This window comes from Macrobrachium nipponense, chromosome 1 (assembly GCF_015104395.2).
Source record: "Macrobrachium nipponense isolate FS-2020 chromosome 1, ASM1510439v2, whole genome shotgun sequence".
In the NCBI taxonomy this organism is placed as follows: Eukaryota; Metazoa; Arthropoda; class Malacostraca; order Decapoda; family Palaemonidae; genus Macrobrachium; species Macrobrachium nipponense.
In genome coordinates, this window is record NC_087200.1 from 85,830,003 (window position 1) to 85,841,817 (window position 11,815).

An 11,815-nucleotide genomic window follows, 5' to 3' on the forward strand; every position below is an offset into this window, starting at 1 on the left:
AAAAAAATTGGAAGTCTCTAGGACAATATTTAGATTTATGGTGAATTTTTGAAAAAAATATTTGTTTACGTCAGAGCGTTACGAATTCATGCATCATTTTGTGATAATATTTTCTCTGTGTTGCTTTTATTGTTTTACAATGTGTTATATACTAAAATGATCGCAATTTAGTGGTACATTACAACGAAAAAAAAATTAACTCTTTACCTTTAACCGTTTTGCGTATAGCACTTTGATGATAATTATATATGACAAAATTTTTTTTTTGCGCTATCATATATCGCATTATTTATATATGATAATAATAATTTTTTCATTTCTGATTGTTGCATACTAAACTTCAGTCAATGAAAAAAAAAAGGAGCCAAAAATAAACTCTTAATCTTCAAAACTAAGCGCGCTGTGAATTTTTGAAAAAAATATTTTTTCCACTTCCGCGCTCACTCCGAGACCCCCCTTGGCACACGGAAGATGATTTTTAATATACCCCTTCGGCGTTTAAGGGTTAATATTTTCGCATAATAATAATAGTAATACAACTAATTTCAAAATTCATATGTGATAGTATTTTAAAGAAGTACAATAATCTATCCATTTCACTTTTAAATAAGGATAACCTCTCTCTCTCTCTCTCTCTCTCTCTCTCTCCTCTCTCTCTCTCTCTCTCTCTCTCTCTCTCTCTCTCTCCACACGAGATACTACTATGTCTTAGTGGTAACTCCCACCCTCTGTCCCTCTGTTTGGGCTGGAAGTGTATGTGTAAGTATATCTTTAAGGACATTACTACATTTTATGGTAAAATAATAATATACAGTACTAGTTTACAAATAATATTAAGTTTAACCAGAATACTAACTCTTTATGGATACGGGAAGTCAGCAGACAGGCATACTTGACTTGATGATTCCATCGCCACGTCTGTGCAGGCTAGAGCACATGACATTAGGGGCATTGGTCCCTCTCTGGCTTTCAAAAAGAACTTGGCTGTACATAGAGTCCTGAGCGCTGGTACTTGGTTACGCCAGTCCACGTTCACCTCTTTCTATCTTAAGGATGTTGCCCACAGATCTATGGACACATTTTCCCTGTGTCCTGTGGTGGCTGCCCAACAGGTTGTGTAACTCATAGTTGCCCTTAACGGGGCACCTTTGTATCTTACCCAAGATGATTGTGTGGAGTGAGTTGGCTGGCCTCCTTCTTTCTCTTGTACCTTTCCTTCTTCCTTCAGGCAGTTTAAGGAATTGACACGTCATTTGCTGGACTGGTCTGATACAGGTGAGTGAGGTAGTCATACTGGTAGTGTGGTCGTGCAGTTTTCAATTTCTTACCCACTATTTAGTAGCATAGGCTCTGCTCCTGGGCAAGGAGGAGTCGGGAGTACTACAAACCCTAGTGCCCTGGTTTGTTTTTTGGACAGTCACAGTTTTTCTTTGGTTCCCTATACAATGGTTATCCCATATATCATTGTATGTCACTCAGGTTCTGAGTGGTTAGATTTTAGTGTATCTAGCTTCTCAACGGGCTTTAGTCCCTCTCTAAGAACTATTTCTTTTGAGAGCTGGACTGGTGGGTAGGCCCCCAGCCGGTCTAGGATGTCTTATACCTCCCTCCAAGTATGAGTCTATCCTATTGTTAAGGCCGATTTGGGTTTGCTTCGCGTATGAACAAATGACAAATTTTCTAAGACAATTTGTAATATTCATAGCTACAAATCTGAGGTCTTAACGTTATACTGCCCACCTCTAGCATCCCCTCTGTTTGTTAAGTCATCCTGAGTCATTTTTTAGTGATATGACCTTTAGTCCTGATCTTCCTTCTGAGCAATGGGGGAGTTGGTCTCCTTCACCATGGCAAAGGTTTGGGAACAAGAGGAAGGAACAAAAACTCCTCTTCTTTTCTCCCCTCTTCCTCCCAAAGAAGTTTAGAACGCCCTCTTTAAAGAGAACCATGAATGAGTTGCCAGTGGTGTTTGCTTACTTGTGGGTGGAACATCTTTTACAGGTTGAGTTGTCATGAGAGTTCAGAGTGTGCATTGTACCACAAGTGTTCCAATGGCTTCTTGGACTGGAGGACTGTCCTAGACATTTCCATGTGTATACAAAGGTGCACTGTAGAGTTAACGCTACCCTCTTGTTTGGTAGAGTATGGTCTCCTAATCTTACATGCGCAGTAGTGTTTCAAATCCACTGGTTGCCATTATTATAAGTTGATCTTCATGTGCAAGATTTTGCAGCACCTTGGTCAGTTCCTCTTGAGTCCCAGAGGTGTTTTGCATGAAGACACTTGTATGTAGTATATGCTTTGCTGTGGCCTCTGCCAGTTCAGCTTCTGCTCTGGGAGGGATAACTACAGCTCAGAGCCTCATTCTATTCATCATGGGTTGTTCTCAGTTCATGTTTCACAGATTGTCACCTGTGGAACAGGTTGGGCATCATATTCCCTTAAAAATCACTGGCAGGTGTGTGCTCCTGTCATTTGGGGGAGGATTCTTCTCATGCTTTTAGGGATCTGATAGAACCAGAGGATTCTGCTGCATCAGAACCCTATCAGGGAGAGTTTGGATGACACTTGTCAAGAGATCGAGCTCATTTGTGAGCATGGGAGGTGAAACCGGTACCCCATCTGAGCCTGATCTTGTCAGTTGAGCTCACCCTTGGTTGTACTCCTGGAGTGAGAATGATCTTGTCTCTTTATTGGATTCATATTCCTGTTGACTTTATGGATATTGTAAGCTAAGTAATTTTGCCTGATGGGAACAGTCCTTCCCCTCTCAGTCTTCCCTTTTCTTCATAACTGTTTTCTTTCTTTAAGAGTTTGGTTCTTTGGGATACTTGTCTGCCTTTTGATATATTTTTTTCTTAAAAGTGTCAAGGGGAAGAGCAATAACTGTAGCCTAATTTATAAAGAATTCATCCAACATTACCCCTTGTTAGCCTAAAAAAAAAATTCTGTTTCCAGATCACTTCACTCAGCAGTTCACCTCTAGTGCTCCTGTTGTAAAAATTTGCTATTCATGAGAGTCCAACCCTTCTGAATATAAACTAATGGGCCTTGCATTAAAATGATTTTTAATACAACTCATCAGTCTACACTGAGAGCCTCCTCTCAGCTCCCTAGTCCTGTGGCAAGTCCAGACAACATGGGAACGACTGCTAATTGTTAGAGATGCCAGGGTTCCTGGATGTATAATTGATAAAGGTAGTGTCTTCATCATTGTCATTATATGGTTTGCCTCTAAAGGTGTAGATAGCACAGATAAACTTGTGTAAACTGATAGGTGTGTATTAAAATATTAATTTTTTTTTTCACAAAAGAAACTTTATTCTTACAGCCACTCATGCCTTCCTGAGGTTAAAAAGAAAGAGGTACTAGGAAGGTTGATATAGTATTCCAAAACTGATCTCAAGAAAAATGGAATACAAGCTGGAAGATGTTTGCATGTTAGAGTAGCAGATAGAGTATAACATTTGAAGAATTGGGATAAAAAAGATATTAGAATAATAGTTTTCTGACTGGATAACAAAATATATTAGAATAATTTTATCTTCTGAACAGGTACCGAGGTGGGCTTGTTTTCTTTGTGCCTTGGGGCTTTTTCTATATCAGAGCCTTGATGCCATTGATGGCAAACAGGCCCGTCGTACTGGTACGTCATCACCTCTTGGCGAATTATTTGACCATGGCTGTGATTCCCTTTCTACTGGTAAGTTTATTTGTTCCTACTGAAGTATCACACAATTTTTCTTGCATGAAATTGTAAAATCCCCCTTTTAATGTTCTTCAAACTCAAGGTATAAATTTTATAGTTCAGCATTGTATAAATATGAATTTTGTATATGGGACTTACCAAGTTATTATATACGTACTGTAGCTAGCTATAGTTTCCAACATATGGCAGCCTAATTCAAATTTTGCAGTTAGCGCTTCTATTGTTTAGTGTATTTATACAGTGCCGTACCGTCCCCGAAAGGCAATACGTATACTACTAGGAACAACTTAGCAAAGCACTTCATTCTTTTTTCCTGCCGTTCTTGACTAAACATCAAAGTGCTTACAGCTACTGCTTCTTATTTTCCGGTATTATTACCGGATTTCAGTAGTGTTACAACACCAGAACACATTCGTAGCCTTCGAGCAGGATGAGTCTTGTCCTTTGTTAATTCAGATTACATCAATCCGAATACAGGCAGCCCATGGGTAATGGCGCAATCGCTTAGCAGCAAATCGATTTTTATGGCTGTCATAAAAAATATTAATGAAAAAAATAAGGCATTTTAAGGTATTTCTACGGCACAAATTTCGGTTAACAGCGCCGCTAGCGCCGTTTGTTTAACGAGTTCATATGTTTGTAGAAATGCCGTTTAGATTATAAAGGTTATGCACCATGATATTAACAAATTTTATGGAGAGGTTATTACATAGGTTATGTAGGGTAAAATATATGCCTCTGACACTGCTCTATGCTGAAAATATCGAGTAACATAAGTGCAAATTTAGCCATGGATGTGTCAATTTATAAATGTTCATGCTTTTATGTTTAAAATGTGTATGAAAAATAGGGTATTTTTATTTCTGCACAGAAATATGATACAAAGGCAGCTTTTGAAACTGCCCTTCACGTTATCGAAGAGGATGTTTTTTCATGTTCTTTCTTGTGAGCCGCCGCCTGCCGCTCTTCCAAAAATATAGAGTTAAAAAAACTGCAAATTTAGCTATCGATGTGTCGATTTTATAAATGTTCATGCTTTAATGTTTAAAATGTGTATGAAAATGTATTACGTTTTGGGTATTTTTATTTCTGCGCAGAAATATGATACTAAGGTAGCTTTTCAAACTGTCCTTCACGTTATCAAAATACAGGCGGCCCTCAGTTAGCGGCAGGGGAACAGTACCCTAGACCAGTCAAACAGCTCTTTAATCCAGCGATGGCGCAATAAGTAAAATTATATTTTATGCAGTGTAGATCTATAGAATTTACTGTACAGTACATTATAGTATTATAAATACTGTAAAGTGAAAAAAGCCTAGCTTTATCCTTTGGGTGTCTAGAGTATGTAAAGATATAATAAGGTGTTATACAGTGTACAGGTAGCTGTAGTGTTCAAGTTACGATAATTTGTCTTACGATAATCCGATTTTATGAGAGACCAAATTACAATAGCCTAACTTTATCCCATCTTCTAGTTACATAAGTTCAAAAACAGCAAAAGAGAATTATGAAAGTATGGTTTTAACGTTATACTCTTTGCATAAATGTGTGACAGCCATGAACAAACCTCCAAGAATGTAAAATTTTTTTTTTTTTTTTAAGTACAGCCGAATTTGATAACATCCGTTTTGGCTTGTATTTCAATCATCGTACTATCGTACACTATTACCGTAGTTGTTATAAATGATGTTATGTAGAATAGAACTGAGATATCTTAATGTAATAACTTTATTTGCTATAGATCAAAGATCAATCGGGAAATTTACTGTTAAATTTAAACCTAGTTATAACTGAAGCTGAGAAAACTGTTCAAGCTGCTAATAACTGTTATTGTGCATCGGCAACAAGGATAAAACTCCAGTAAACGTATCCCATCAAACATAACCGTAGATAAAATTGAGATAAAATAATTTTAACCCTTAAACGCTGATAGGACGTATTATACATCTATATCAATTGTCTGTTGGGTGCCGATTGGACGTATCGTACGTCGATATCGAAAAGTTTTTTTAAAATTCGCAGAAAAATACATATAGGCCTACCAGCTGAAAACTTTTGAATTGCGTGCCTTGGGGGATGCTGGGAGTTCACGGATCAAGGTGTTGTTTTGTTTACAAGCGTGACCCAGGTGCGCATGTGCGAAATGCCTCCTTCTCGCATCAGCCAGCATCAGCGACGCGTCGTCCTAGAGCGATCTTTTGCCGCAATCGTGTTTTGCCGAACTTGTGCGAGAGTTTGAATATTTGTGGTGGTACAGGACGTACATAGAGATGTCTCAATGACGTATGGAGTGCGAAAGGCGCGTTTTACCCGTCGGAAGGGATCGTGTGAGGCATATTTTGGACTTGGATGCTGGCGAGGGACCAAGCACCCAAGATGACCTCGCGCCTCAACATCGTTCCGTGCGGCCTCGTGTGGATGAAAGTGTTCTAGGACCACAGCGTGTGTCTCGTGTGCCTTTAGTAACCCCTAGGAAGCATTGGGGTGTCCTTAGGGGCATTCGTAGGCATTTGGGAGGGCTCCAACCAAGGGACATTGATGTTTACTTATCGGAGCTCGATCGGGAGCATGTCGCAAGTCCTCATTTTGATGGCGGTTGGTCATCTAATGATGAGGACATCACTCCCGATGTCAGTGATGATGAATATTTGCCCCCAATGTCAGTTCGAGGGTCACATGCCGAAAGTGAGCTCGAATTTAGTGGTTTTAGTGCTTATGAGGGGGAATCTGAGGAGGAGGAGGAGGATATAGGGTCGTCTAGTTTTCTTGCCAATGACAATACAGAAAGCGAAGGCCTAAGTGAGGGAGATGGGCCAGTGGGGGGGTTTTGTGTGCGAAACTGTGTCCGCGCACATGCACGTAGAATGTCGGAGTGTCGCGCCAGCCAAGGTGAAGGTCGGTCGTCCGAGAGCGACGAGGGGTGGACGGAGGACCCCACCCCACCTAACATGCACTCATTCATTGCAGCACCTGGGCTCACCGTACCTGTTCCTTTCACTGCTCTGGGGTTTATTCAGCTGTTCCTTATGTGGGAATTGCTGGAGTACCTGGTAGCAGAGTACTGCTGTGACGAACTACGCACAACATTGTCGTATCACTGGCGGGGCTGCAACCTCCCCGACATGGCACATTTTTTGGGGCTCCAAATTTTTTTTGGTATGAAGCCTGCTGCCGACGTCAGGCAATACATATTGGAGGCGGAATTTTATTTTAAGTACGCCCAATGTGCCCGACGTTATGCCCTGTGATAGTTTCCTGGCGTTGGACAGGTATTTCAACGCCTTCAACCAAAGGGCCATACCCCGGAATAACCCAGATTGCCTCATCTTAGTCTGCCCAGTGTTGGAGTACATTTGTGAACGGTGCAAAATTCTCATGGTTCCTGGAAAGAACCTTTCTTTGGATGAGAGGATGATGCCTTACAAAGGACGTCATAGCATTTAAGTGTATACATAACCCCAAGAAGCCGAAGAAATATGGAGTGAAATTTTTTTTTTTACTACCGAGTCCAACACTGGATACATCGTGGACTTCTCGGGGTTGTATTTCCGGGGTCTTTTCCACGCTGCGTGACACTGTTTTTTCAGTCTTGTGGATCGTTTCCATACCTCCAGGGATACACCTGTTTATGGATAATTATTATAACTCGGTATCCCTAGGCCCAGGAACTATATGAAGCAGGTGTGCAAGTCAGTGGTACCCTTTCGGTTGGTGTGTGGGGCCACCGAATATCCTCAAGAGGTTTGCTAGCCATCCGCAACATCTGGCAAGAGGAGAGACAGAGTGGCAGCAGAGGGGAGCTGTCTTTGTCATCTGTTGGAAGGGGGTCCGACTCGTCCCCATGATTATGAAGAGTCATGACCAAGAGGAGATTGTACAGCGGAAGAAGACATGTCGGCAGGGCCGAGTTTATGTATGAGGAGTTTAGTGTCCAGAGGCCTACCGTCATTGGGCACTACAATAGGCACATGGGGAGGAGTGATCTCTTTGATCAACTCATCCAGTATTATCTCTTCACCAGGAGAACCAGGAGGTGGACACAGAAGCTCCTCAAATACATTCCCTTAGTTGGCCCTCCAGAATGTCTACATCCTGTACTGTTGGTACTACAGTTCCGATCTCCGGAGGTTGTCCCACATCCAGTTCCTCGAGGTAGCTGGGAATGCCCTCATCCACTTTAATCCCGATGAGTGGCCTTCCATCACTGCCCGTCCTGCTCCTGCCGCTGCCACCGCCCCTGCTGCTGCCGGCCCCGCCCACGTGACTTCTCGTCCGATAGTGGACCCTGTGTGTCGGCTGCAGCCAGGGGATAACACTGGCGCTCCTACAAGGGCGCAGGTCGAAACGGTGCCGTGTGTGCCATATGAATGGCAGAAGGAGAGACACCGGGTTCTTTCTGACGCACGCCTGCAAAATAGGTCTTTGCAGGTTCAGGGAGTGTGACCATAATACCGCAATGCGGTCTTTCTATTGGAGTGTACCTGAGGAACTGACAGCGGAGGGCGCACGGGGCCACCGAAGGGCGGACAGCCCATCAGCAGTAAGGGCGCGCATCTCCCTCCTCCACCTGTACCTCGTCATGCCGAGAGGAAAAAAATGCAAGACTCTTCAATGGAGGAGGGAGAAACAAGAATAGTATGAAGAGTCAGGTTACGATGAGTATTCTGCATTTATTTGATATTTACTTTTATATTTATTACAGTTTTAATATATCCGTATCTATTAATGCATGATGTATGTTATTTCATTTATGTAAAAGAAAAGTTTCACCTGCATTCCGTTCCTAGTTATGTATTCTTACCAGAATAGAAAAATGTAATATGTATATATATATATATATATATATATATATATATATATATATATATATATATATATATATAGATATATATATATATATAGATATAGAGATTATATATTATAGTATAGATTATATATATATATATATATATATAGATATATATATATATATATATATATACTATATATATATTATACATATACATATAGATATATATATATATATATACATACATATATATATATATATATATATATATATATATAGATATATATATAGATATATATATAGATAGATAGATAGATAGATATAGATATATATATATATATATATATATATATATATATATATATATATATAAATATATATATATATGTATATATATATATATATATATATATATATATATATATATATATATATATATATATATATAAATATATAATATATATATATATATATATATATATATATATATATATATATATATATATACATATATAGATATATTATATATATATATATATATATATATATATATATATTATATATATATATACACATATATATATATATATATATATATATATATATATATATATATATATATATATATATATATATATATATATAGTATATATATATCTATATATGTATGTATATACATATATAAATATATATATATATATATATATATATATATATAATATATATATATATGTATATATATATATATATATATATATATATATATATATATATATACAGGCAGTCCCCGGGTTACGACGGGGTTCCGTTCTTGAGACGCGTCGTAAGCCGAAAATCGTCGTAAGCCGGAACGACGCTTGGAAATATGTCTTAAACTAATAAAAAGTTATAAAAACCTTACTTGTAATCCTTGGGTTACACTACATGTTGTTTCCTGTAGTTTTATGTACAACCTGGAGTTATTTTCATAAAAGAATGCTGGTTCTTGAAGGTAAAAAACTATTGTAATCCTCTGGTGACACTACATTCTTGAAGTTTTATGTACAGTGATGCTCAAATCTCAAGCGACATGACTCCATAGGATTTCGTTCAAAATTCACTAACTGGCAACCTAGCATGCTCCCTAATTCTCTATTATTTCAATGCGGAAACGCGATTATTGCATACAATATGGACATAATATGTTTCATAAGAGTGAAATCTGTCATATATGTCAAAACTGTAAGAAAATGTCACGTGTAGCAAATTTCAGAAAAAACTCTTTCGAAACATTTTCAAAACTTTCGTTCACACATCGCTGAAGCATTTGACCAAAATATTGTCGTCATCAAGCATCAGTTCAAATGTTAAATAAAAAAAAAAAAACGGAAAAAAAATTGTCATAACAGTAATAACGCTTACAAAGCCAACATAAAATTTGAAATAGTCCTATTTGATTGCTTTTACACCTCAACGCTGAAAAAAAAATGTAAATATGTATATACAAAAGTAGAATGCGCCCACCGATATCAACGTGTGAGGGGCGCGTGTGTGACGTATCATTAGTGTTGCTGCAACAACAACCACCCGGTGTAGCATAAGTAGGTCTACACTGAGTAGCGACAATGAATTATCTTGAAAACACTTACTTTATGTGTTAGAGGAATATTTGGATTTTCATACATAATTAATTGTTATAATTCTTAAATATTTAAAAAATTATGGTATACTAGCAAATATTCGTCTATATAATTATTCTTTTGTCAAAGCCAAGATAATGTTCCTAGGCCTAGGTGTTAGATTTTTTATTTTACAATTAACAGTCACATCTCTCTATTAACAATTTCTGGCCAGAAAGCAAATGAGGTTATCTACACATTCTTGTTCTTCAAGTTACTTTATGAAAGAATAAATTATACACCAAAAGCGAGGAGAAGGGCTTTTAAGAAAATAATATTTTAAACCAGTTGAAAAACAAGTGTTCCATACGCCTTGATATTAATACTTATGATATTCCGATTAATAGTCATCTTCTCCATATAATCAAAATCATCATCTTTTGTTCCTCAAAGAAAAGGAAATCTCTACAAATAAAAACTTTAGTAACAATACATCTCATAAGGCTTAGATTATTCTTTTAGGCCTATAAATCATTTTGCAACATATAAGCAGCTTAAACACAGCCTAAAACTTCAACATTCAAAGAAAACTGGTTGTAATTCCTATTCCTATTGTATTCGTCAAAAAAACAAATAATCTCTACAAATAAATTCATTAATAACAGATTATATCTCAGAAGGCTTAGATAATTTTTTAGGCCTATAAAACCTTTTGCAACATACAGGCAGCTTAAACACAGCCGAAAGCTTCAACATTCAAAGAAAACTTGTTTTAATTCATATTCCTACGTTGAAAATGTTGTTATGACTGTAGAGCTTAATTAGGTCTACTGTCATAATGCAGCCGACGTAGTTATGTTGACCAGTCCGAGGAGCATGTAAAGTGTGCTTTCACTGATGGCACAGCTAACCTTATCACACCGCACTTTGAACTTAGCAGGGTAAAAAAAGAAAATCAGTTCAAATCACACAGATAACGAATTATACCAATGCATAAAAGGGATCATATTTATATAACCATAAGGAAAATAGTGCTAGCATTGAATTCACAAACTTATCGACATGTATGACATTAGAAAAAAAAGTATAACACTACTTGGCAACATCACGTTGAGTCTGAGAATGTGGACGATACAAAAAGAAACATGTCGCATGAGATTTGAGCACCACTGTACAACCTGGAGTGATTTTGCAAAATCTTGAGGGCTACAAGAACAGCTGATTACTATTTACGTATCATATAGACTATTAAAGTAAATGTATCTTTAAATAGCTTATATATTAGTATCAACAAAACATTTCCTGCATGAGTCAGAGGCCGTTTAATGAAACGAACACTTCTCTGTCCTATCTGTTCAGAAAATAAACGTTACGTCAATCCCCGAGACCATTGTTGCCAAAGCATCTCTCTCTCTCTCTCTCTCTCTCTCTCTCTCTCTCTCTCTCTCTCTCTCTCTCTCTCTCTCTCTCTCTGATCAAATTACATTGGAAACTTGACATACGATTGCCCTAATATACGAATGTTTTGAGATATACAGAAAATTTGCGAAAAATACAAGCTTTGATATACAACGAAATATTTGAGATACGATTTTGCGAACGAGTGTTAGTTGTATAGGCGACCGATAAATGGCGTTCAGTCTGTTTGTTTGTTGGTGCTGCATGTTAACACGTCGTTGTTTAGTTCGTTGTATTTGCGCCTATTTTCGTGTTATTTTG

At 37.7% G+C, this 11,815-nt stretch overlaps 1 protein-coding gene and 1 long non-coding RNA gene across 5 annotated transcripts in view; one reads left to right on the forward strand and one right to left on the reverse strand.

Annotated features, from left to right (window-relative positions):
* LOC135220225 (uncharacterized) overlaps nt 1-3,697 on the forward strand; it is a 29,711-nt gene extending 26,014 nt beyond the window's left edge. The window contains exon 3 of the long non-coding RNA XR_010315615.1: nt 3,556-3,697. This is a non-coding gene — a long non-coding RNA (uncharacterized LOC135220225). The remainder of the gene's footprint in view (nt 1-3,555) is intronic.
* The window catches only part of LOC135219427 (choline/ethanolaminephosphotransferase 1-like), a 433,147-nt gene that overhangs the window by 397,528 nt on the left and 23,804 nt on the right, over nt 1-11,815 (reverse strand). The gene's annotated exons all lie outside the window — the stretch shown is intronic.